This window comes from Callithrix jacchus, chromosome 3 (assembly GCF_049354715.1).
Source record: "Callithrix jacchus isolate 240 chromosome 3, calJac240_pri, whole genome shotgun sequence".
Lineage (NCBI taxonomy): Eukaryota > Metazoa > Chordata > Mammalia > Primates > Cebidae > Callithrix > Callithrix jacchus.
This window is the reverse complement of record NC_133504.1, coordinates 44,243,636-44,270,148: the sequence shown is the minus strand read 5'-3', so window position 1 is coordinate 44,270,148 and position 26,513 is coordinate 44,243,636. Positions and strand designations below refer to the sequence as shown.

Below are 26,513 nucleotides of genomic sequence, written 5' to 3'. Positions count from 1 at the left end.
GTGATTTTTATTCACTGTTTATCATATATTTTAGGGTAAAGAATAACATTTCAGCCCCCACCCCTCCTCCAGAAAAAAGTAACCTCAGTAAGAATTTTGATATTCTTCCTGTAAGTTTTGTGATCTTATACAAAATTCAAAAACATTTTCAATCTTACTCCTAGGCACTAAAAGATATTGCTTATTATATATTATTTGTAACTATCATATAACTTCCCCTACTTATCAAAGCAATGTTGTTTCTCTGAAGTTTCTAACTTCTTATTTCCCACTCTACACAGCTTCCTTGGGGTACTATATCCACTCTCATAACATCAACTACAATCTACAGCGGTGGTTCTCATGAGAAACTTCAGCAGAATTAAAGATCACTCTGGAGGCAGAGGTTCTTGTTAAAATGTAAATTCCTAGGCTTGTGGCAAAAACAAAATCTATGGCTCCTTCTAAATTCACCTCTTACAAGATGGCTTCCTAAGTAACTCTTCTCTACTACTCCCAAACATTATTAGTTTAAAAAGTTTCTGCTCCAGTAGGTTCTATTCCGCACCTATGTTCTGAAACACCTTGTAACTATTTTGCTGTCTCTCTCATTAGGACTATAAACTCTAAGAAGGCAATTTTTGGCTTCTCTGTTTTAGTATTAAGAAGATAGCGATTAGCAGGCTATCATTAAATGCCAGTACACATGTACTGTCCAGATCAAAGGACAGGTAATAAGTAGTTGAATAAAAAAAAGCAATAATGACTCACCATATACTTTGCTCTACACTTTAATTAAACCATTAAAGTATATGAAAGTGAAAGAAACATCTCCCTTTCAAAAAAATACAATAATATTTTAAAACAAATACACAGATTACTAATTTTAATATATTTAATTTTACAGATTAGCCAAATTACAATTAAAAATCAAAACCACACAGCCTAAAACAGGGTTTTTTGCTTAATGTGGCTACCCAACTGACTCCTGCATAAAGTTGGTGGTCTTCAAGAACTCAATTCTTTTTAAAAAACTTGGAAAATAAATATTTTTTCCTCTTCTTTTGAAGCATATTTTCCATGGCAGATTAAAATCCAATCAAAATTTCCTGGGTGGGTAAAGGTGTACATGCTCCATTTGCATAAACACACTAAATAATAAGAGTTAAGAATATCTGTATAAAGGGGTTCTTATCCTAGCTTAAAGAATTTACAATCTTGTAAAAAAATTTACTTAGTGTTTTTCACGGAATGTTTGCAACTGTTCCCTGTTTCATTAATTTACTTTCTCCTATTTCAAAGGTTCAGTCTAAGATACAATAGAATATTTAAAAACAGGCCAGGCGCGGTGGCTGAAGCCTGTAATCCCAGCACTTTGGGAGGCCGAGACTGGTGGATCACGAGGTCAAGAGATCAAGACCATCCTGGCCAACACGGTGAAACACCACCTCTACTAAAAATACAAAAATTAGCTGGGTGTAGTGGCATGCACCTGTAGTCCCAGCTACTCAGGAGGCTGAGGTAGGAGTTGTTTGAACCCGGGAGGCAGAAGTTGCAGTAAGCCGAGATTGTGCCACTGCACTCCAGCCTAGCACCTGGCAAAAAAGTGAGACTGTGTCTCAAAAAAAAAAAAAAAAAAAGAAAAGAAAAGAAAAAAAAAATTTTAAATCATAGACATGCAAAAAAAAAAAAATATTTAAATTATCCATAATATCATCATCCAGAGATAATAACTTTATAAATCTGCTGTATTTCCTTCCAATCTCCTTCTCTACAAAGTGTTACAAATATGTGCTTTAAAAATTGGTGCCATGTTAGGTTACACCGTATGAAAATGTTGATATTCTACTACTCTTGACCTACAAAACCAGTAATTTCATATGATTTAACTTAGGACCATATGCACTATATGTATATATACTTATGACCATGATTTTATTTATTTCTTTTTTTTTTATTGCATTTTAGGTATTGGGGTACATGTGAACAACATCCAAGATTGTTGCGTAGGTACACACATGGCAGTGTCACTTACTGCCTTCCTCCCCTTCACCTATATCTGGCATTTCTCTCCCCAACTCCCCACCCCCCACTGTCCCTCCCCTATTTCCCCCCAACAGACCCCAGTGTGTAGTGCTCCCCACCCTGTGTCCATGTGTTCTCATTGTTCAACACCCACCTATGAGTGAGAACATGCAGTGTTTGATTTTCTGTTCTTGTGTCAGTTTGCTGAGAATGATGGTTTCCAGGTTCATCCATGTCCCTACAAAGGACACAAACTCATTGTTTTTGATGGCTACATAATATTCCGTGGTGTATATGTGCCACATTCTCCCTGTCCAGTCTATCATCAATGGGCATTTGGGTTGGTTCCAGGTCTTTGCTATCGTAAACTATGCAGCAATGAACATTCCTGTGCATGTGTCCTTATAGGAGAACAAGTTATAATCCTTTGGATATATACCCAGTAATGGAATTGCTGGGTCAAATGGAATTTCTATTTCTAAGGCCTTGAGGAATTGCCACACTGTCTTCCACAATGGTTGAACTAATTTACACTCCCACCAACAGTGTAAAAGTGTTCCTATTTCTCCACATCCTCTCCAGCATCTGTTGTCTCCACATTTTTTAATGATCGCCATTCTAACTGGCGTGAGATGGTACCTCAATGTAGTTTTGATTTGCATTTCTCTAATGACCAGTGATGATGAGCATTTTTTCATATGTTTGTTGGCCTCACATATGTCTTCTTTTGTAAAGTGTCTGTTCATATCCTTCACCCACTTTTGGATGGGCTTGTTTTCTTCTTGTAAATCTGTTTTAGTTCTTTGTAAATTCTGGGTATCAGCCCTTTGTCAGATGGGTAGACTGCAAAAATTTTTTCCTATTCTGTTGGTGGCCAATTCACTCTAATGACTATTTCTTTTGTCGTGCAGAAGCTGTGGAGTTTGATTAGGTCCCATTTGTCTATTTTGGCTTTTGTTGCCAATGCTTTTGGTGTTTTGGTCATGAAGTCCTTGCCTATGCCTATGTCCTGAATGGTTTGGCTTAGATTTTTTTCTAGGGTGTTTATGGTGTTAGGTCTTATGTTTAAGTCTTTAATCCATCTGAAGTTAATTTTAGTGTAAGGTGTCAGGAAGGGGTCCAGTTTCTGCTTTCTGCACATGGCTAGCCAGTTTTCCCAACACCATTTATTAAACAGGGAATGCTTTTGTCAGGTTTGTCAAAGACCAGATGGTTGTAGATATGTTTTGTTGCCTCCGAGGCTTCTGTTCCATTCCATTGGTCTATATCTCTGTTTTGGTACCAGTACCATGCTGTTTTGATTACTGTAGCCTTGTAGTATAGTCTGAAGTCCAGTAGTGTGATGCCTCCTGCTTTGTTGTTTTATGTAGAATTGACTTGGCTATGCAGGCTCTCCTTTAGTTCCATATGAAGTTTAAGGTGGTTTTTTCCAGTTCTCTGAAGAAGGTCATTGGTAGCTTGATGGGGATAGTGTTGATTCTGTAAATTACTTTGGGCAGTATGGCCATTTTCATGATACTGATTCTTCCTAACCATGATCATGGAATGTTTCTCCAACTGTGTGTGTCCTCTCTTATTTCGTTGAGCAGTGGTTTATAGTTCTCCTTGAAGAGGTCCTTTACATTCCTTGTTAGTTGTATTCCTAGGTATTTCATTCTCTTTGTAGCAACTGCAAATGGCAGTTCGTTCTTGATTTGGCTCTCTTTAAGTCTGTTATTGGTGTATAGAAATGCTTGTGATTTTTGCATATTGATTTTATATCCTGAGACTTTGCTGAAGTTGCTTATCAGTTTCAGGAGATTTGGGGCTGAGATGATGGGGTCTTCTAAATATACTATCATGTCGTCTGCAAATAGAGACAATTTGGCTTCCTCCTTTCCTATTTGAATACCCTTTATTTCTTTTTCTTGCCTTATTGCTCTGGCTAGAACTTCCAGTACTATATTCAATAGGAGTGCTGAGAGAAGGCATCCTTGTCTAGTGCCAGATTTCAAAGAGAATGCTTCCAGTTTTTGCCCATTCAGTATATTGGCTGTTGGTTTGTCGTAAATAGCTTTTATTATTTTGAGATACGTTCCGTCAATACCTAGTTTATTGAGGGTTTTTAGCATAAAGGGCTGTTGAATTTTGTCAAAGGCCTTCTCTGCATCAATTGAGATAATCATGTGGTTTTTGTCTTTGGTTCTGTTTAGGTGGTGAATTACGTTTATAGACTTGCGTATTTTGAACCAGCCTTGCATCCCCAGGATGAATCCTACTTGATCATGGTGGATAAGCTTTTTGATGCACTGTTGCAGTCGGCTTGCCAGTATTTTATTGAAGATTTTTGCATCTGTGTTCATCATGGATATTGGCCTGAAATTTTCTTTTCTTATTGAGTCTCTGCCGGGTTTTGGTATCGGGTTTTGGTCTCATAAAATGATTTGGGAGGGATTCCCTCTTTTTGCATTATTTGGAATAGTTTCAGAAGGAATGGTACCAGCTCCTCTTTGTATGTCTGGTAGAATTCAGCTGTGAACCCATCTGTACCTGGGGTTTTTATGGGTGGTAGCCTCTTAATTGCTGCCTCAACTTCAGACCTTGTTATTGTATGACCGTAATTTTATATTCTTCTTTTAAGACTTTATGTTAAATCATGAGCACTTTCCTATGTCTTACAGAATCTTCCCTGTAATATATTTTATGGCTGGATGGTAGTCCAAACAAATGGATATAAAAATTGAACCATTTCTCTGATGTTTGAAATTGAGTTGTTCTCAGTTTTTCACCACTATAGTTAATAATGGTATGAACATCTTTGTGCCTAATCTTCCTGCGAATCTGATTATCTCCTTAGGGTAATTCCTAGAAGTAGGTTTTCTGAGTCAAAGTTTATGAATACTTTGAATCCTAAACATCTTCCTAAAATGAGTACCACAAAAGAACCAGTTTACATTTCACCATAAGTCAGAGGATGATTTTACAAATCATCTATGGTTTGTAACTAAATTCTTAAAAGAAAGGTAAAAAAGCTGCAAGGCAACATAGAAAAGGGGTAAAACAGGAAAACATTCTCAATATCATTGGTTACAACAACTTAGTATAATCAAGAATCATGTGAGAGTCTTATTTAAAAACAAGTATCTCTGGATCCTATTTCGCTGATTCTTTCAATAAGTCCTGATGTAAATTGCTACTTTTAACCACCATAAGTGACAGATACAAGTGATCCCTGAACTACACCAAATTTTTTTTTGAGACAGGGTCTCACTCTGTTGCCCAGGCTACAATGCAGTGGCACAATCACAGCTCAGCTCTCTGCAGCCTTGACCTGCCAGGCTCAGAAGATCCTCCTATGTAGCTGGGACTACAAGCACAGGCCACCACACCTGACTAATTTTCCTGTATTTTTTTGTAGAGATGAGGTTTTGCCATGTGGCCCAAGCTGGTCTCAAACTCCTCAACTCAAGCGATCCATCTGATTCTACCTCCCAAAGTGCTAGGATTACAGTGCCCAGCCTGAACCACACTTTGGAAAATACTACTCCAAAAAGTATAAATATGCTTTATATGAATAACTATTTCCTATGAATTAGTGCTAAGAGAACAAATCACTTCTTATTCAAGACTTTAAAAATTAGCTAATCATATAACATCTTCAGATAAAATTTGGCTTCATCTCTATACTCACAACCTAATTGAATCTGCAAATACAAATTGAGTATCTCTTATCTGAAATGCTTGGAACCAGAAATGTTTCAGATTTGGGATTTTTTTTAATATTTGCATTATACTTAACAGGAATTTCAATCCAAAGTGCTTCTTCAATGAGCATTTCCTTTGAGCATTAGGCTGATGCTCAAAGTTTTGACATTGGTTCTGCTATTTCCTAGTTGTGTGATTTTTAGGAAAGGTATAGAACCTCTCTGATCCTCAGTTTTCTCATCTTTAAAATTAATCATTAGAATGTCTTTCTCATAAACAACATAGTTAACATACAAGTGCTCAGTACAGGCCGGGCACAGTGGCTCACGCCTATAATCCCAACACCTTAGGAAGCCAAGGTGGGCAGATCACTTGAGGCCAGGATTTAGAGATCAGCCCAGGCAACATGGAAAAACCCTGTCTCTACTAAATATACAAAAAATTAACTAGACATGGTGTCAGGAACCTGTAATCCCAGCTACTTGTGAGGCTGAGGCAAGAGAACTGCTGGAACCCAGGAGGCAGAGGTTGCAGTGAGCCATGATTGTGTCACTGTACTCCAAACTGGGCAACACAGCAAGACTCTGCCTTAAAAAAAAAAAAGTGCTTAATACAGTACTTGGGCCAAAGTAAGGCTTCAATCAATCAACCTACAAACCATTTTGCCTAGGCAACAAAGATGACTGTACACAGTTTATCTAACAGGCATATCTGGAGAGAACACCAATAACATAATGGCCACCCTTCTTAAAAGGTGTTTACTAAAAAATATGCTAACTAACTCCCTACCGACATTATCTTTGTTAGAAAGCCTAGAAAAAGGATGGCAGCACCAGATTTTAATCCCAAGTCTATTCTTTTAACCACTAGGATAATTTCTAGAATTACTATCCTATTTAGGAAATACTGGATATCAAGAAGATAAAACAGTATTCTTAGCAAAAACATGTTACCCACACCCACCCCCCAAAAAAGACATGAAAAGTGAAAGGAGACATTTTAAGAAACTTCATCCTTTTGCCTATCTCCAACTTCTATAGCTTCAAGGTCAAGTGTTCTAACTACTTCCCACTGGTAAGGGGAAATTGAAATTTTTTAATGGATATTCTTAAGAGAATGTTTAAAGGACTTTAAAATGTTCATACATAATCTGATCAAGGTTATCAAATAGATTAGTGGCAGAACCAAATTAAATTTAACTCTTTTAATGCCTAATCCAGGGCTCTTTAGAAAAGGCAGCTCCACTGAGGCTAGAACTTCACACTGTCCATTTATTTTACATAAAATACTGTCTAATCATAGATCAATCACAGTTATCGTTCTAACTTTAATAAAAAGTAGTCAACACTCTGGTGTTTACTTCCTGGCCTCCTATTTGCTGAACCCATCATAAAAAGATGCTTTGATGTATGGCACTCCAGTAAAAGATATCCATGATTAATTTGCTGGTGGTCCATCATTAAACATTTTCAATAGATATGAAATTTGGAGACACCCTTGACCAAATCTCAAATGATGTTAATGTGCTTATGTTCATCAGTGTTCACAAAAGGGTGTTTTCCTTGGAAGTCAGGAGAGTCTATAAACTTTTTACCTATTAAATAATAAAAGATTAGAAATATTAGTGTTTAAATTATATTCAATCTTCCATAAAATGTTTCAAGTATCTGAATTAAGAGAAATGTGCACGCTAGCACTGATAGTGTTTTCAACTTTCTAGAAACACTAAAGCTTCAAACATGGGTGACTATTTGAGTACATCAAAAAGGAAAATTCTCTTAACATGGTAATTTGAATACTTTATGTAATTATAATCTTATGCTCAATTTCTACTCTAGTAAATGGTTAATATTATTTAATTTTTATAAGTGTTTTTAGTTATGGTTGAGAGAAATGGTGTCTCTATCATGGCAAGAACATGAATAGGTAATGATAAAAAATTCAGTATTTGTATGTGCCAGAGTCTGTATAAAACACTTTACATGAGGTAGAGGTATTGATGAGGAACAGAAGGGATGAGAGTTTTTTTTTTTTTCTAATATAGCACCATCAGCAAAACGTTTAAGCAACTGACAGCATCTGAGTTTCTACAACAGTAGTTCTATATTACAGTTAGCAACAGTCCCAGACTTCTAGATTTGAACAAATTATTTGTTTAAAAGGAATAGAAGAGGAAAACAAAAATTATCTTAAAATAGTAACTTTGAAATTTAGAATACTGGATATTAAATCTTTAATTTGCTATATCCTCAAATACTACTTTAAAATAGCTTTATATATCTTCATCAGTATCCCTTAGAAGTAATACAACTCAGATTTCCTAGATGATGTTGTCCTCATGAAACCACTAAGAAAGTAAAAGACCAAAAAAGGATGCAAAACAAATGTAGGACAACTCAAGAGATCAAGAACCTTACTATCATTCTAATATAATTACAGCTAGAGTTTGAAGCTAATGAAATTTACGAATGTGAGGAACATTCCACTTTCTTTAGATACCATAGCAGAGTTACCATAAACTCTCATATTTTCGAGATGTGCTCTCATGGTCAATACCCAAATATGTTGACGCTGAGCTAGGAATATAGAACAGAAAGACTATGAGTTGATGAATGAAATAATATATAATCTCTACAATTTCATGAGGGCACGCAAGTTAACTACAAAATTACCAAGGCTACCCACAAAACTTGAAATGAATAAAATAAGAAAGAAAAACTTACTAATCTAATCTTTAAAATAAGTGCTGCTGCTTTAAGTGGCCAGCAGCCTCACATAAACTCCAGGCTGCAATCACAACATCCATTAGAGTGCTCCACAGCTCAGAGCAAGCAAGCAAGTGGTTGTCAGTGCAGCTAGTAAATCACCTGATCCTATTACAAAATCAATTACTGCAGTGCATTTCCATTGCTACACAATCTGATGATGACAAAATGATATTGGATATCTACTGCAAGGTCAAGAAAACTGCTAAGAACATCTTTAATTGGTCTTTTATTTTTAATCATTTGGTCCTAGTCATAATGCATTCATTTTCATTGCATATTTTTATTTGAAATAAATCTATGTAGTTACCTTTGGTTGCCTGGGACATTCGATGGATAATCTCTGCAACTGGTCTGATTTATGGCTACAAGAGAACAAATCGGAGCAGCAGGTCAAACGGCTCAACCTCTTCATTAAAGAAGAAATAATGCTGCAGCCACAGCCACACATTGATTGCTCATTAGATGAGAATCTGACTTAAAAAATCAGAACTGGTGATGTCACATATATACCTGAAATTGTCAAACTGCCTCATTCTGCAGCTCTCTAGCTGAAAGAAACACTGCTGAAAGAATAAAACAACAGCTTTGCTACAGAAGATGCCAGACACAAAGTCATCACCAAGAAAAACTCATTATTAAAAACAGAAGTCTCCCAGCTACTCTTTAGAAAGAAGGTAAGGTGCTTTAATATTTTACATTGTTCTATATTAAAGCCCTAGTACTTAAAAAGGGAACAAACTCAAGACACCCCAAAATTATACTAACCACTTTCTGTCTTCTATCAGTTTAGATCTATTTGCCTACTCCTTCAGCTCAGCCTATCCAACCTGTTCCCTCTGTAAATGCACACTATTTCAACAACCAACAGGAATGAGCTCCACCCCTCCCCATTGCCACACACACTGTTCAAGAACCGTTCAATATCTGGAAAAGAACTGCTGCTGCATTGCTTTGAGAAACAACAGGGAGCAAATTACTGGATGGATTCTTTAACTTACCAATCAGAACTGCTGACCTTTTATGACTCTACAATTCAAGAAGCCTGCCAAACACTCACAGTAAGAATAATCAACAAATTTTACTTCTATATTATAGATTAATTTACAGAATTGTTTTCAATCTTATTATTCAATCTATAATACAAAAATATAGACCTAAGTATTTTAAAATAAACAAAATGTAGACAGGAGCTATTACAAATCTTTGAGGACTGATAAGAGAGGGTAGGAGGGTAACTGAATAAGATATGCAAGCAAAAAATTCCCTCTGAATACTTTATGTAGACTTGAGAAGTAATGAACAATAAAAATCTATAGCAAAAATACTGGTGCAGATAATAACATAATAAACAAGCTGGATACAAGGAGGCTCTTGCTATCATAAATGTTATAAGAGTTTTAATGAGAAAAAAGGACATATGGCTATATAGGTAGGTATTGACAATAAGTAAAAAGCCATCAAACACCTCATTGTTTTGACACTGAATTTTCTCCCACTTGCTTATCTACATTTCATTTAAAAGATTTTTTTTAAAAACCACAAGCCATCCTGAAAACAGAAGCAACAATATTAAGTCTGTCAACTATAATACCTTTTATATTTAAGCATTCTACCTTTGCCAATAATGTATAAAGATATTTGTTTACACCACATAATTAATCCACATTACAATTTCCAGGACAAGGGAGGGTCACATTAATACAAATACTTTATGGTCTTCTCAAATAATCATACTTCAAATTACTGTAACTTAAATGAACATTCATAGACCAAAGATTGCTAATGTAATAGCACCCACTTTGGGGAAAGACAGTCTAAAAACTAAATGTAATAATAAACACCTTGAATTAAAGTATGTATTTTAACTTCCTATTGTCTGTGGCACTGAAAGGTTTCTTATTTGTGTATGTAACATGCTCAATTTCTTCCCTGGTTTAAAGTGAAAAAGATCCAGCATTGCCTCTGCCTTCACCTTGCACTGCCCTTTTGATATTCATGTTATACTTAAATCAATTTCCAGAATATCTAAAAACAGGCATGCACTTCACATTCCATTTATTAAAAATCCTTTATAGATAAAGGCTATGGAAACAAAAACAAGAAAAATAATGCAGTAACCTTTTACTCGCCTGCTGGAGGTACTGTCTGCTGCACGGAATTTTAAATCCTCATCTGCAGATGCAATTCAGCTGGTATTGCCAAGAACTCTGCTTTTCCCATGCTGCTGCTACACAGCTATTCATCGAAAGAGCACATTATGTAGAATATCTGAAGTACTACCAAATCTGCAGTTTAAGTTTCTTAAATGATTTAGTACTTCTAAAATCTAGCTATACTCCCCCTCCTCTGTCACATTTTCAGATGCATGTCAGACACATTAGGGAAAAATGTCCTAGTGCTGCTGATGTACTCCTAGCAAATGGGTAAAGAGGCTAAGAGTAGTAACGAAAAAATTAATACATCATGCTAATGTAAAAAGATAGCAGGCTTTAAAACTTGGTAGGATTTGTGTTGCCAAAAAAAATTTATAACCTGCCCATAATAATTTGATATTTGTATTAGTTTTCTAATTAACAAAAGCCTATAAATACATCATGTGTCTAATATTACCAACAAGCATCAATTAAAAATCCCTGCCATACTGCTATTAATGAAAGTAAGTTATCTTACTAGCTATTCAGTCTGCATCGCTATTGTTTCAAACTATGAAATAAAAGATTTGAAGTTACAGAATACTTGTGAAATAGCATGACTTGTAATGCTTCTTCTTCCTCATCCCCCACACCAATATCCCTTGGATCTTGTATTAATTATAACTGAGAGTATAAGCAATATGGGGTATTTTCATTATTTATCATTTTCCTTCCACATCAGCTACTCTGATGTACATTACTATTGATTCTTAGGTTGCAAATAGATAGAGCTGGAAGGCAAACCAACAAAGATAAGGTTTAAAAAATTACTAAAAAAGCAGCATAATATTGCTTTGAAAAACTTAAACTTTGTCTGGGTATAGATATGTTTTAAAAGAGGAAAGAACATTAATACTTGCTCACTAATGACAATTAAACATCTTGAGTATTTCTTCAATAAACTAATGCATTTTAAAGTTGCTTTCCCCTTTAATGGCAAGTAACTGTCAAAACTTGTTTTAAAAATATTTAACAATCCTTTTCTATCAAATAATTTTCATTTCCTTAAGATACAAGGTGATCACTCCTCTTAAATCATAGTCTAAAAGATGTGAAATCCATAAACAAAAAACTAAAACATGACATCCTTCCTCAGCGCTCAAATTTATTTGCATAAGTAAGCATAAGTTAATTTTTATAGTTCCACTAAGGTAAAAATGTACCAAAGAATCTGGCTCCCACAGGCTGAGTTGGGTGTGAGTACACTGCTTGAGCCCAAGAGTTTGAGAGCAGCCTGGGCAATATGATGAACTCTATTTCCACAAAACATACAAAAATTAGCGGGGCATGGTGGCACTTGCCTATAGTCCCACCTACTTGGGAATCTAAACTGTAAAGATCGTTTGAGTCCAGGAGGTAAAGGCTACAGTAAGCCGTGGCTGCACTTCATCCTGGATGACAGAGCAAGATCCTGTCTCAAAAAAAAAAAAAAAAAAAAAAAAATCAAATAAAAACTTAGGCAACTGATACTATATTTTGAAAATTATTGTTTCATTTGAAAACACTATTTGTCACACGTAATACATAGCATCACAGAGATGATTCCAGCAAGTTTCAAAATATGAACGCTGGGTGTTCCTGAGACACTTAAATGGAATCTATAAGATCAAAATTATTTCTATAATAATACTAAGATATTATTTATGTTTTTTACTCTCTTGAGTATACACAAAGTTTCTGTCAGAGTATACAGCATGTACTATCCTAATAAACTGAACAGAAAAGCAGATATGAGAATCCAACTGTTTTTCTGCAAGCCAGACTTTAATTGTATGAACATGTAATTAGCTGTTAGTTTTAAATAAATTTAATAAATGAAAACTGCTTAAACTTCTCAGCTTTATTTTCTAATATGATAAATATTAAGAGATATAACCCACATAAATCAAAGCTTTTTGGAGTGTTCAATAATTTTTAAACGTTTAAAGAGGTCCAGAGAGCAAAACAAATTTAGAATCACTAAGAATCTTTGCTCACATTTTTTCCTTAAAATACAGTGTTGGGGCCAAGCACAGTGGCTCACACCTGTAATCCCAGCACTTTGGGAGGCCGAGGTAGGCAGATCAAGAGATAGAGACCATCCTGGACAACATGGTGAAATCCCGTCTCTACTAAAAATACCAAAAAAGAATTTTAGCTGGATACGGTGGCATGCGCCTGCAGTACCAGCTACTCGGGAGGCTGAGGCAGGGGAACCACTTGAATTAGGGAGGTGGAGGCTGCAGTGAGCCAAGATCGAACCACTGCACTCCAGCCTGACAACAGAAGGAGACTCCATCTCAAAAAAAATGCAAAGTACAGTGTTGGTTATTAAAATAACTTGAGTAATTTTAAAGCAGTGATTTAAAAAATACTCACTTTTTCAAGTTTAAAATGTTTCTGAATTTTCACTGTCATTTTTAAAACCCAACTTTTAGTCATCTTCATTGTTGAGCACAATTGTTATCAGCTATGTCTCACAGTAGTGTTAAATACTAACATCTTAAGCAGCAGAACAACTATGGTAGTCCATGGAGTAAAATTTAAAAATCTAGCTTGTAACTACACAATGAAAAAGAAAGAAGATCAGTGTTAGGAAAAGATAAATGTGACATTCTATATTTTTAATATAAAAAGAAATTATAAGAACACCTTCTAAAACACATCTTGCCTGTACAAATCACTAGTTTTAAGTAATTGTTTTTTCCTGAGAAGAAATACATAAACTTTAAATAGAACCTCAAGAAGGGACTGCCTTGCAGTAATAAAAAAATTAGGAGGAAAAATACTTTTAAGAATATATTAACGACAGTTAGAGAAATTACAGTATAAAAACTTAATTACTGTCCAGGTGCAGTGGCTCATACCTGTAATCCCAGCACTTTGGGAGGATGAGGCAGGTGGATCACCTGAGGTCAGGAGTTTGAGACCAGCCTGGCCAACATGGCGAAACCCCTTCTCTACTAAAAATACAAAAAAAAATTGGCCGGGCACGGTGGCTCACACCTGTAATCCCAGCACTTTGGGAGGCCGAGGTGGGTGGATCACAAGGTCCAGAGTTCAAGGCCAGCCTTGATGGTGAAACCCCATCTCTACTAAAAATACAAAAATCAGCTGGGCATGGTGGCACATGCCTGTAATCTCAGCTACTTGGGAGGCTAAGGCAGAGAACTGCCTGAACCAAGGAGGCGGAGGTCGCAGCGAGCTGAAATCACTCCACTATACCCCAGCCTGGGCAGCAGAGTGTGGCCCCATCTCAAAAAAAAAAAAAAAAAAAAAATTTAGCCAGGTGTAGTGGCACATACCTGTAATCCCAGCTACTCGGGAAGCTGAGGCAGGAGAACCACTTGAATCTGGGAGGCGGAAATTGCGGTGAGCCAAGATAGCACCATTGCACTGCAGCCTGGGTGACAAAGCGGGACTCCGCCTCAAAAATAAAACCTTAATTACTTTATGCTAAGAATATGTTAAATGCTTGACATATTAAGGCTTTGCAGTCAAACAGACAAGATGATTTCTTATCCTAATTTCTGATGTATTAGCCCACATTTTCCCTTGTAAATCCCACAGACTTAATTTTCAAAGGAGTTCTCCTTGGTTCTGTCCTTAACCAAACCCCATGTCACCCCATGTCTTCTAGAACTCTGGTCCATTCAATCTACTCAGTCATCCATTCAGTCATTCAAATATTTACTCAGCACCTACCACATGCTAGGCAGGTATAGCTAAGGAAGATGAGGCCATACAAAAATAGGCAAAAACTCTCTCCTGCCTTGTTTGACTTCTATATTTCAGGAAGAATGTACATAAAAAACAAAAGAAACCTTTAGTAGATGGTGACAGCAGGTAAGGAGAAAAAATACAAGAGGAATGAAATGGCCAGGAAATGCCTCATTTTCTTAATGAAATGTAAATCGAATTTTTAAAGATGTAAGCACATTTTTAAAATGTTGAAAGAGTGGTGGCAGCAAAAATGTGGTCAATGGACAAAATTTTGAATTTTTTTTTAGTATGTATTGGTTTCTAAAAGAAAAAATATTTTTTAGAAGTTTTTAATGAAATTTTTCAAATATATATAAAAGTGGAGAAAAGAGAATAATGAACCTCTATATATCTACCATCACTATATTTACCAGGTACTAAAATATTAGCAATATTCCTTTATCTATCTTTTATTCATTTTTTTTCAAGGTATTTTAAAATAAATTCCAGACGTCACATCATTATTTCCCTCATCCATATACATCACTATATATCATTAAATAATCTGGCCACTGCCTTTCACACTCACAAAGTTACTATACACATTCAAATTAAGTATACTTCCATGATATTAAGTAACACCAGTCAATATTCAAATTCCCCATCTTACTTTAAACATGTCTTTACTAATTAATTTGATCTAAACAGAATCCAAAGTACTGTTTCTTATATCTTTTACTGGAGAATAACTCCCTAAGCCTTCTTTTTCTTTTCTTTTTCTTTTTTTATGCCACTAATTTGCGGAAACCACGTTAGGTGTCTCATATTCTGAAATTCTCTGTGTTTCTTCACTGTGTCACTTACCTTGTACCTCACTTAATCTTCAATATTTCCTACAAATAACTTTTTTCTTTTTGTTCTTTTTTCTTTTGCCTACAAATAACTTTTGATAATGACTATTTCAAAGTCCAACTTGAACAGAAATACTAGCAGTATAGCATCAGACATAGGAGCTCTTCTAAATCCAGAGAAGTACTTTAAGTCTATTGGTAATTTTCAAACACTGGTTGAACTGAATGCAAAAAAATTAAACAGGGTGCAATAGCTCTGAAACGACAGAAGAGGGAACTATCATATTTAGGAATTCCATACTAATCAGTTCTTTTTAAAAAAAAAAAAATTAAACACTGAATTTCAACTTGTCAATGGCTAAAAATATAGTAATAATTACGTTTTTATATATCCTCCTTCCAAAAAACAAACAAACCAAAAGCCTAAAATGCAGAAGAAAAAGATCTGAAAGATAAGAACAAAGACTGAATATATGGATATGTTTAAGTTGTATCCACTAATAAATATCAGCCATTAACAAGAGCTACCATTTGAAATTACTCTACCAAACAACATACTTCCACTTTCCAAATAACTTTCTTCAATAAAAAATGAGCATATCTAAATAAAACTAACATATGTATTTCCTTAAATAATCATTATAGTTATAAATTAAAATGCATTTTTTAAAATTATTCTTTTTAAAGAAGTCATCAGGAAATCCAGAAATTAAAGGTTTAAAAAGAAATTACTTTTACATATCCATTTATTCAAAAGTAAGCTGTAAAAAACTTTTATAATGATAATATCTCAAGAATAAGTATATATATAGTCTACCAAGATATTTGTTCTAAATATGAATTTTTAAAATATAAATTTATTTTATAAAAATATAGATCTGTCACTTTAATTAAAATACTAAATAATAAGTACAGAATAGAACTGCAAATGTATACATAAATGACTGCTGCTATACCCAGGGAACACAGAAGACTTAGTTACATAACTATAGGACAGAATTCAGGTAAGCTTTCTATTACAGTCTAAACAAGGATCCCCTTTACTTCGGTTTCCAATAACATCTTCCTCAAGTCCTTCAGAGCCTCCACAAGCAGCAGCATCTTTAACATTCACATTTCCACCAACCAACAGTCTCTTTATGATGATTTAGGTATTCTCTAACATGATACACATTTTCTCTACTGTGCTCCTCACCTCCTTCTGGGGCCTCACCAACCCCAATAGGGGCTGTACCATTGTACAGGCTTTCTCTATCACCTTCCTCAAAATTCTACCAGCTTCTGCCAATACCCCAATTTCAAAGCCACTTTCACCTTAAGTATTTGTTACAGCACCATTCCACTTAAAGGTACCAAAATCTATACTGGCTGTTGTAAGAAATTACTATAAACTTGGTGTAAAGCAACACAAATTTATTAGTTCATGGCCTTAGCTCATGACCCCTTCATCTTCAAAGCACATCATTCCAACCTCTGCTGCAGTCATTCATCAATTCTGCCCTGATTGGTTTTGCCTCCCTCTTACAAAGACTCTCTGATTACTCTGGGCTCACCTGGATAACTGTCCCATTTAAAGATCCTTAACTTAATCATATATGAAAAGTCCTAGAGCCATGTCAGGTAATATACACACAGCTTTTGGAAATTAGGATGTGGACATCTTTCAGAAATCATTATTTGGCCTACCAAAATACAATACAAGAAGCATGATATATGAAAGAAAAAATATAAACGTGTATTCATCAAAACAAAAGACTTTTGAACTTGAGAAGAAACTGGTAAAGAAAAAAAAGGCAAGCCACAAACAAAAAAATCTGCAAACAGTTATTCAAAGGACTAGTATTTAGAACACATAAAGAACTCTTATAATTCAATAATAAGACAAACAATAAAATAAAAAAATTAACTAGTCAGGTGCTGTGGCTCATGCCTGTAATCCCAGCACTTTTGGAGGCTCAAGTGGAAGGACGGCTTAAGGCCAGAAGTTTGAGACCAGCCTGGGCAACAGTCAGACCCTATGTTTTAAAAAAAACAAAGCTTAAAAAACAAAATTAGCTGAGTGTCATAGTACACACCTGTAGTCCCAGCTACTCAGGAGGCTGAGGTAGGAGGATCACTTGAGTTCAGGAGTTCAAGGCTGCAGTGAGCTATGACCATACCACTGCACTCCAGCCTGAGAGAGAGCAAGACTCTGCCTTATTTAAAATAAATAAATAAGTACATGAGTAAGTAAAAGATTTGAGAAAATACTTCAACAAAAAAAAAAGATATATCACTCCATCCTGCAGCCTGGCGACAGAGTAAGAGTGGGTCTCAAAAAAAAAAGATATGTGAATGGCAAACAAGCATAGGTAACAATGTTCAACATACTTCACATTTTCCTAATAATTAATGAATACCACAATAAGACATTATTATATAGCTACTAAAACAAATAAAATACTGACCATACCAAGAATTCTGAGGATGTGAAAAAACTGCAATGCTCATACATTGCGAGTGGTAATATAAACTGATAGAAACTGTTTGGAAAAGTTTGGCATTGTCTTATAAAGGTAAACATACACCTACTATATGACTCAGTCATTCCACTTACAAGAGAAATAAAAGCACAAGTCCACATAACAAAACCACACACAAACACTGTGACCACTTTATTCATAATAGTCAATAACTGTTAATAACCCTATCCAGTAATAATAGCTAAATGGAAACAGGCAAAAAACAAATTGTAATATACACTAAAAATGAAATACTGTTCCCTAGTTAAAAAAACATGGCCGGACGTGGTGGCTCACGCCTGTAATCCCAGCACTTTGGGAGGCTGAGGCGGGTGGATCACAAGGTCAAGAGATCAAGACCATCCTGGTCAACATGGTGAAACCCCGTCTCTACTAAAAATGCAAAAAATTACCTGGGCATGGTGGCACGTACCTGTAATCCCAGCTACTCAGGAGGCTGAGGCAGGAGAATTGCCTGAACCCAGAAGCGGGGGTTGCGGTGAGCCGAAATCGCGCCACTGCACTCCAGCCTGGGTAACAAGAGCAAAACTCCATCTCAAAAACAAACAAAAAAAAGTATTGATTATTCATCCAACAACATAGACAAATCTCAAATATATTGAGTTAAGGTTTAAAGAAGTCAGACAAAAGAGAAGACACATTACATAATTCTACCTACGTAACACTCAAGAAAATGCAAACAAACCTACAGTAACAGAAAGCAAATCAGTGATTGCCCGGGAAGTGGGGAGGGAAGAGATTACCAAGAGGCTTTTGAGGGTGATATATATATTCATTGGATATATACATTATGGTGATAGCTTCATGAGTACACATGTATGTCAAAACTCAACAAATTATGCATTAATTAGAACTCAATAAAACTGGATTTTTTTAATTAAAAAGGTGAAAATGGAGCAGAGAAATTAAAATCTAAAAACAACTTCTCTAGTAGAATCCTAACAGTCTGGAGACAAAGTAAAGAATCTCAAAGACAGCTGAAAAGATAAAAATTGTTACACTGATACTGTAGAATTTAAGAAAGATTTTTGAATAGAAGGTAAAGAAAAAAGGGTAGTGGTACTCAGTTTCCAGTGCATTTCTCTTCTACTCATATCTTCCCCACCCCTATTAAAAAAATAAAGTCAGTTAAGGAAATTTTTTTTAATTTGATGTTTAAAATATACTTTTTAAACAGATTGACACAGTGTTCAAAAAGAAACTATACTAGTGACGGAACACATCTATTTTCATCTTTTAAGAGCATCTAGTAAATTTTTCACTTGCCTTTACATTCCTAACTCTCAAGAGGTATACGATATGTATCATCTTCGTCAACTAAAAAGAATGATCCAGATATACATCATCCAGCATGGCACAGAGACTATTAAGAAGCCAACACATCTAGGCTCTAGGTCAGATATGTCTTGTCAACCAATATTGTATCAGACAAGCCACCATTTCAAACACAACCATTTGCACATTTAAAAATGAGAGCACAGTTAACATCATGTCGGATTGTTACCACAGTCCCATATCTACTTTTAAGAGAGAATCAAACAGTATGACACACATAAAATTCCTTTGGAAACCAGCTCTATTAAGAGTGAACTTACTTCTAACTGAGAAAAAGAGCTTGCAGTATGAATACAAGAAACTAGGAAGGAAAAAAAGGTGGTTGGGGGTAGGATCTTGTAATCAAGAACCAACCCAGCTATGTTCAGCTTGCTATGCCACTTCTACGGACCACAAGAAAGTTCTACCGTAAATAAGAGATAAATAAGCAATTCAATTTTCTCCACTTTATAGCACAACTGAAAGTAAAACTAATACAGCCCTAATACACAACCACAATTGTTCCCCAACTGACCTAATTCGTAGAAATTATGGTCTAGCTACTTCCTCTCTGTATATTTGCTCCAACGTGCAGTGAAATGGCTCTCTAGGAGAGGTGAAGAGCCCTGCCTAGGAAAGTGGTATTCCCTATGTCTAAGTTACTACCCAAAACAGCTAGTTCAGACTATAACCACAGCATAACTTTACTACCAACACCAGCATTTAATCTACCACAAGTGCTACAAAATACTGAAACCAGAAGGATGGCATCATTATCATCATATTTTCAAAACCATCAGCACTTCCACTTTTTCCAATCAAGCTAATTCAATAAAAGAGAGAACCCATTTTTACACTAGCTTCCACTAAGTAAACCAGATTTTACCACTACTCCATCTCTTTGAAGCAAATAAGGTACTACAATACCATAGCCAAATCAGCTACAACAGTAGCCATACTGTTTTATGTATACATACACAGAGCAAACTCATTAGTCATTCCAAGACTCTTTATAGACAGCAATTAACTCATTCACTCTGGTGATCAATGGAGAGTGACAACATAGGCAGGCTGCTCTTATATTCATACCGCAGTGATTCCAAACCAAGGGGCTCAACAGGAAGTACACTAGTCTCCCAGTTATCCACAGAGCATATGTTCCAAGAATCCCCAGTGAATGCTTGAAACCACAGTTAGGACCAAACTCTATATACACTATGTCTTTTCCTATACATATATACTTACTAGTTTAATCTGTAAATTGGGCAAAGAGATTAACAATAATTAATTAAAAAAACAATTATACTGTAATAAAATTATATGACTGTGGTCTCTCGGTCTCTGAAAATATCTTATTGTACTATAATCACCGATTTTCAGACCATGGAGAACCATGGATAACTAAAACTGCAGAAAGCAAAACTGTAGATAAGGGGGACTACTATATATAGGCAAATTCAGAAAGTAGATTAGATATTGCCAAGGACTAGGGAAAGAGAAATGGGAATTTACTGCTTAGTAGGTACAGAATTTCTATTTGAAATGATAGAAAAGTTCTGGAAAGGCCGGGCGTGGTGGCTCATGCCTGTAATCCCAGCACTTTGGAAGGACAAGACGGGTGGATCACGAGGTCAAGAGATCAAGACCATCCTGGTCAACATGGTGAAACCCCGTCTCTACTAAAAATACAAAAAATTAGCTGGGCACGGTGGCGCGTGCCTGTAATCCCAGCTACTCAGGAAGCTAAGGCAGGAGAATTGCCTGTTCCCAGGAGGCGGAGGCTGCAGTGAGCCGAGATCACGCCATAGCACTCCAGCCTGGGTAACAAGAGCGAAACTCCCTCTTAAAAAAAAGAAAAGAAAAGAAAACTTCTGGAAAAAGTAGAAATGAATGAACAACACAGTGAATGTATTAAAAGTAGTAATGAATGAACAACATTGTGAATGTCATGTGCCACTAAATCGTACATGAAAATGGCAAATTTTCATGTATTTTACCACACTTTAAAGTTTTCTTATACATTATTAAAATTAAATAATAACCCTAATGAGATGTACCATGTTCAAAAGACTATTGTTTAATACATGAATTTGCATGTCATTTCATAACATACATGTTAAATATCGTATGTCAATTCTCAAACTCCATTATAAACCCAATAATATAGCATCAAAATTTTTGCTTCAAGTCACAGGTAATCATTTTTAAAATAAGAAAAAATATAGTTTATAGTTATAAAAATTAAAGTAAATTATGTATTTACCAGTTTTGATGTTACTAGTACCATTTCCCTTGAAATTAATTCCTTTAAAATTGCCTGTAATGGTGGTTGGCTGATGAAAAATTTCCCAGTTTTGGCTTATCTGAACATGTATTTATCTTACCTTCACTTCTAGCTGAACACAGAATTCTTATTTGATAGCTTTTTGTCTTTCAGCTGAATACACCATATCCATGACTAGAGGTCGCCATTGTTTCTGGTAAGTTATTTCTGGCTACTTTCAAGAAATTCTCTGGTATTGAGCAATTTGACCACTTATGTGCTTTTATGTGTTTTTTGTGTATGTTTATCATACTGCTTGAAGTTTGCTGAACTTCCTCAATATGTAAATTGATACTTTCCACCAATGTTGGGGGTTTTCAAGCCATTATTTATTCTCCATCTGAGACTCCATTTAGATGGATGTTCAAACACTGTATTACCCCAAAGGTCTCTCAAACTCTGCTTATTTTTCCCCATTCTTTCTCTTTCCAATAGATGACTTTTACTAATCTATCTTTAACTGATTCTTTTGCCATCTCCAAACAACTGTTTTGCTAGTTTAATTAAATTTAATGTCTGGGCACAGTGGCTCATACCTGTAATCCCAACACTTTGGGAGGCCGAGGTAGGTAGATCACCTGAGACTGGGAGTTCGAGTTTGAGACCAGCCTGGCCAACATGGCGAGACCCTGTCTCTACAAAAAATACAAAAATTAGCTGGGCACGGTGGTGCAGGTCTGTAATCCCAGTTACTTTGGAGGCTGAAGCAAAAGAATCACTTCAACCCAGGAGGCCGAGGTTGCAGAGAGCTGAGATCACGCCACTGCATTCCAGCCTGGACAACAGAACGAGACTCTGTCACATAAAATTTCATTCCAGTTACTGATCTCAACCCTAAAATTCTCTGCCTTATAGTATATTTCTCTGTTTTGATCTTCTATCTGTTCACTCAACAAGACTTTATTGTTTTCAATTTGCATTATTTTTATTGTTGTACTGTAAATTCTTATTATGTTTTTTCACAACTATTTTTGATCCATGATTGGTTGAATCTGCAAATGCAGGCACCATGGAAACAGAGGGGTGACTGTATTTTTCTTTAATCCTTTTGAACACAGGATTCCTTAAATTCTTCTGATTATATTTAGCGCTATTTTAAAGTATTTGCCTGCTAAATCCAATATCTAGCTATACTACTCAGGGTTAATTTCTATTGAACTGATTTTCTTTACCTGAGAATGAGTCATATTTCCACTTTCTTTGCATATCTAGTAATTTTTGGTTGAAAACAGATATTGTAAATAACATATTATAGCGACAGGATTTTGTTGCAGTCTTTCAAAGAACATTTGGTTTTTGTGTTGTATGATTCTAATGGGCTTGTATGGACTAAAACTGCAAACTTCAGTAAGTCCTCAGTTGGTATCATTGACAAGGTTCTTGGAAACTGCAACCTGAAGCAAAACAACATATACCAAGATCCTTAAACATTGTCATTTCCTTTAATATTGTTTTGCTATTAAATTGAGGAGAAAAAAATATTTTTTATACATTGTTTCAGTTAAAAACAGATTCCAAGAACCTGCCAATAACTTTAAGTGAGGACTTACTGTGTGTCTCTCTTGTGGTAAGCAACAATGATTTTACTTAGTTGTTTCACCTTCCAGCTGCTTCCTTCTTCTATCTAACCTGATGCCCAGGGGATTCCCTCTGCACCTCGGTAGTCTGGTGGTCAAGAAGGAATTGGGCAGAGATTATACTCAGATGTGTGGCCCACATCCTCTGATGTTATCTTGCTTTCATTGTTTCTTCCCTAAATTTTAACTCTTTGTCAACAACATGTTCTGTCAAAAAAAGAAGCAAATATGAATCTTATATGGTTTAATTCTTTCAAGAGCAGATTCCACTCTTGTTTCTACCTGTTTTTACACTGGGTCCCCTGGGGTCTGCCTATGCATGTATAGTTTCGTGATTAGCTACGATCTGGACAGAGTTTCCATTCAGATTTTGGATCTTACTTCTTGCTTCCAGGATTCCCCTGAGCAAATTTCCAACTGCTAGGCTAGCCCTAACTTCTTTCCTATGTCACTGGAACAACAGGAGGCTAAAATGCACCCTAAGGCAAGAAAGCCACAAACATACAACTACACATTGCAATTAGAGGCTCTCATCTGGTTTCTGCCTTTTGTGGTTACTTTACATTGCTTTTAAAACAGTTAAAGTTTTTCTTTCAATATTTTGTCCAGATTTTATAGTTGCTATGTGAAAGATGGTTCACTCAACTACTTCACTAGCATCACTGCATCCTTAAAAGAAGAATCTCTAAATTCTAATTAATGAAAAATTTCTCACATCCTTGATTTCTATTCCTTCCACCAAGTTAAAATCTTCACCTCATCAGACAAGAATTTAAAGTACTTCTACTTCCAGTTTTCTCTTTTTTTTTTTAAATCTCACATAACACACTAAGTAATTTCTTATCTGGCATATTAACTGTATCATTACAAAGAATGTTTTTGGCCAGGTGTGGTGGCTCATGCCTGTAATCCCAACACTTTGGGAGACTGAAGCAGGCAGATCACTTAGGCCAGGAGTTCAAGACCAGCCTGGTCAACATGGTGAAACTCCGTCTACACTAAAAATACAAAAATTAGCTGGGTGTGGTGGTGGGCACCTGTAATCCCAGCTACTTTGAGACTGATGCATGAGAACGGCTGGAACCCAGAAGACCGAGGTTGCAGTGAGCCGAGAAATCACACCACTGTACTCCAGCCTGGGTGACACCATGAGATTCTCTGTCTAAAAGGAAGGAGGGAGGAGGGGGGAGGGGGGAGGGGGGAGGGGGTTTTCTGTGAAAACTAGGAACCAGGAACCATGTCATCAGAAACTTAGTTTTAGATTTCAACTCTACCGCTATCCATAAAACCAAAAGGAAATCACATTCTCTGAGATCCTCATTTCTACCATCTGCAAATGAAAATGTCATCTTCCTCACTAGTCAAATTTAGGACTAAAATATGATAACTAATGTTAACAAGTGTAGACAAAAATTAGAGATATTACAGGGCTTGCGACATGAGAATAGGTGAATGGTTAAAACCTTTATCTTAAGAAAAAAAAAGAAAAACTGAATGGATTGGACAGCTTAGATAAGGAGTTCGTTCATGATTCAAAAAGCATTTACTTAGTTCCAACCATATATCGAGCATTGTACAAGACAAACTTTTCCACTTGGGAAATAAAAATTTTGGGGTGCTAATGGCATAACGAGATAGTAGTAAAACAGGTCGTGAAGAAAAATGTGGTATTTATGAGTCATCACAAATTTGTGATAGTCTACATAATGAACACAGAGACTATCTCCTCAAAATGGTGTATAATGAGAAAGAGCTCAGAGCAAAGCTTGACCCCAATTTATATACAAGTGGTATATAAAAGAAGAAAGCAGTAACAAAGAAAACAAACATTTAGAGGAGAAAAACCAGTAAGGTTTATTAAAGAAAGGCAAAGGAGAAATGAATGTTAAGAAGCAGCAACATAACAAATGTTAAAAAAGACAGAAAAGGAAGAAAAGTAGAAAGAAAAGTTTAGCCATTTGGAACTCAATTTTATCTTGGAAATAACAGCATGTTTACAGCCAGATCCATCCAACTAATGTTTACCTACCTGGTTAAGTAAGAAATGTGGTACTCACATTTAAGAAAGCAGAACACTGGTAGAAATAATAGTCAAACTTAAGAAAGCAGCTGAGTAAGAATTGAGAAATTGGAGACACCTATAATGGACTATAAATCAAACAACCTTGGAGATAATGGGAAGGAGGTAAGGTCTTTTTCAAGATTAACTCTGATAAGGCAGAGAACCCAGCATGGAACATAAAGAAGAAAAATGGTATAGGAAAGAAAGGCTAAGGTTAAAAATAGAAATAATAAGCTTTTGAAATCAAAACATTTTATTCTTTAAGAAATACTGAAGAAAAAAAGGTTATAAAATATGAAATGAAAAAGGAATAAGAGAAGTAGGGATAGGACTGGTCATTTGAACACAGGAGAATGGGTCCAAATAATTAACATGCAGAATGAAACAGATCAAAAAGATTAAAATTACCAGGAAGGACCTTGGATAAACAAGGATGGGGAAATGTGAATTTGTACTAGAAATCTCTCAAAACAGGAAACTGATGAAACTGTAGAAACACAAGGCAGCCCATGAAGAGGGAACAAAAGTAGAAAAAATAAACAGCTGTGATTACTTAGAATAACAGACTGGAAATTATGTGAAGACAGTTAAAGAGAATTTGGAAATCTCAGGTATTCATAATAATGAAGTCAAAATGTCTATGTATGTGGCTTAATCGGAATTAAGTTTTTCATTAAAGAAGTGAATACTAAAAAGAAAAACTTTTAAGAAATATTCTCAGTGCTCTTGGATGTTATTACTGACCAGCGGGGGATGTGGGGTGGGGAATATTCTCTGCAATGATGTGGTTACTGTAATAACTTTATTGGAAGAAAAAGGGGTCAGCATTACTGTTCAACAATTTGCAGACATTGGTGCAAAAACAGTAAGGCTATTAGAATAATCCGAGTACAGCTGAGCCTTTCTGAGTAAGATTAGTAAGCAAAGATCCATCTAATGACGAACGGTTTAATTGTTCTAGTCAGATAACCAGAACCAATGTCTCCAAGGTATATTATGGATCAGCAGAGCAGCAAAGTAAGACATGCCCTGAGAAGCTGTTACCTATTATATACGGAAACCTCTACTGACTCTAGTGACAAATGAGTAGTTTAAAAGGTACTTACCTTGAAGAAAAAAAAAAAAGCAAGTCTCTACTGATATTAAAACCCTATTTAAAATACAAATACTTAAAATTAATGTATACTCAATTATTATGATAGTAAGAATACAGAACAAGAGAAGGGAAGAGGAAAGAATAGGATATGATATAAAAGCTATTTTGCCTTAATTCAGCCATAAATAGGTCACCAAAATCCTATTAAGAATTACATTTGATATAAACAATTGGAGGTAACTCTCAACTATGTCTTTTCCTTATTTATAACACAATTAAAATTTACCAACATCATGAATGTTGTTTAGCCTTTTCCACTGCTAAATTTCCATGGATACTATAACATAAACTATAAAAACCTCAATGTATAGAATCATATTACCCATCTGGCTGGGTATGGTGGCTCATACCTATAATCCCAGCACTTTGGGAGGCCAAG

At 35.6% G+C, this 26,513-nt stretch overlaps 1 protein-coding gene and 1 long non-coding RNA gene across 7 annotated transcripts in view; one reads left to right on the top strand and one right to left on the bottom strand.

Moving 5' to 3' along the window:
* Window positions 1-26,513, bottom strand: part of FBXW7 (F-box and WD repeat domain containing 7) — a 231,921-nt gene that overhangs the window by 125,054 nt on the left and 80,354 nt on the right. For 2 of the 6 annotated variants that reach the window (XM_078366388.1, XM_078366391.1), the window contains one exon: window positions 18,115-18,211. The exons of 3 other annotated variants lie outside the window; for them this stretch is intronic. The gene's annotated coding sequence lies outside the window, so the exon portion shown is untranslated. Of the gene's footprint in view, window positions 1-8,763; window positions 8,819-18,114; window positions 18,212-26,513 lie in introns of all 6 variants that reach the window. One more of the 6 variants, XM_078366390.1, reaches the window with a different exon arrangement.
* Window positions 9,208-23,207, top strand: LOC118152180 (uncharacterized). The gene is made up of 3 exons (XR_004740599.3): window positions 9,208-9,514; window positions 21,454-21,496; window positions 22,947-23,207. It is a non-coding gene; the product is annotated as an uncharacterized LOC118152180 (long non-coding RNA).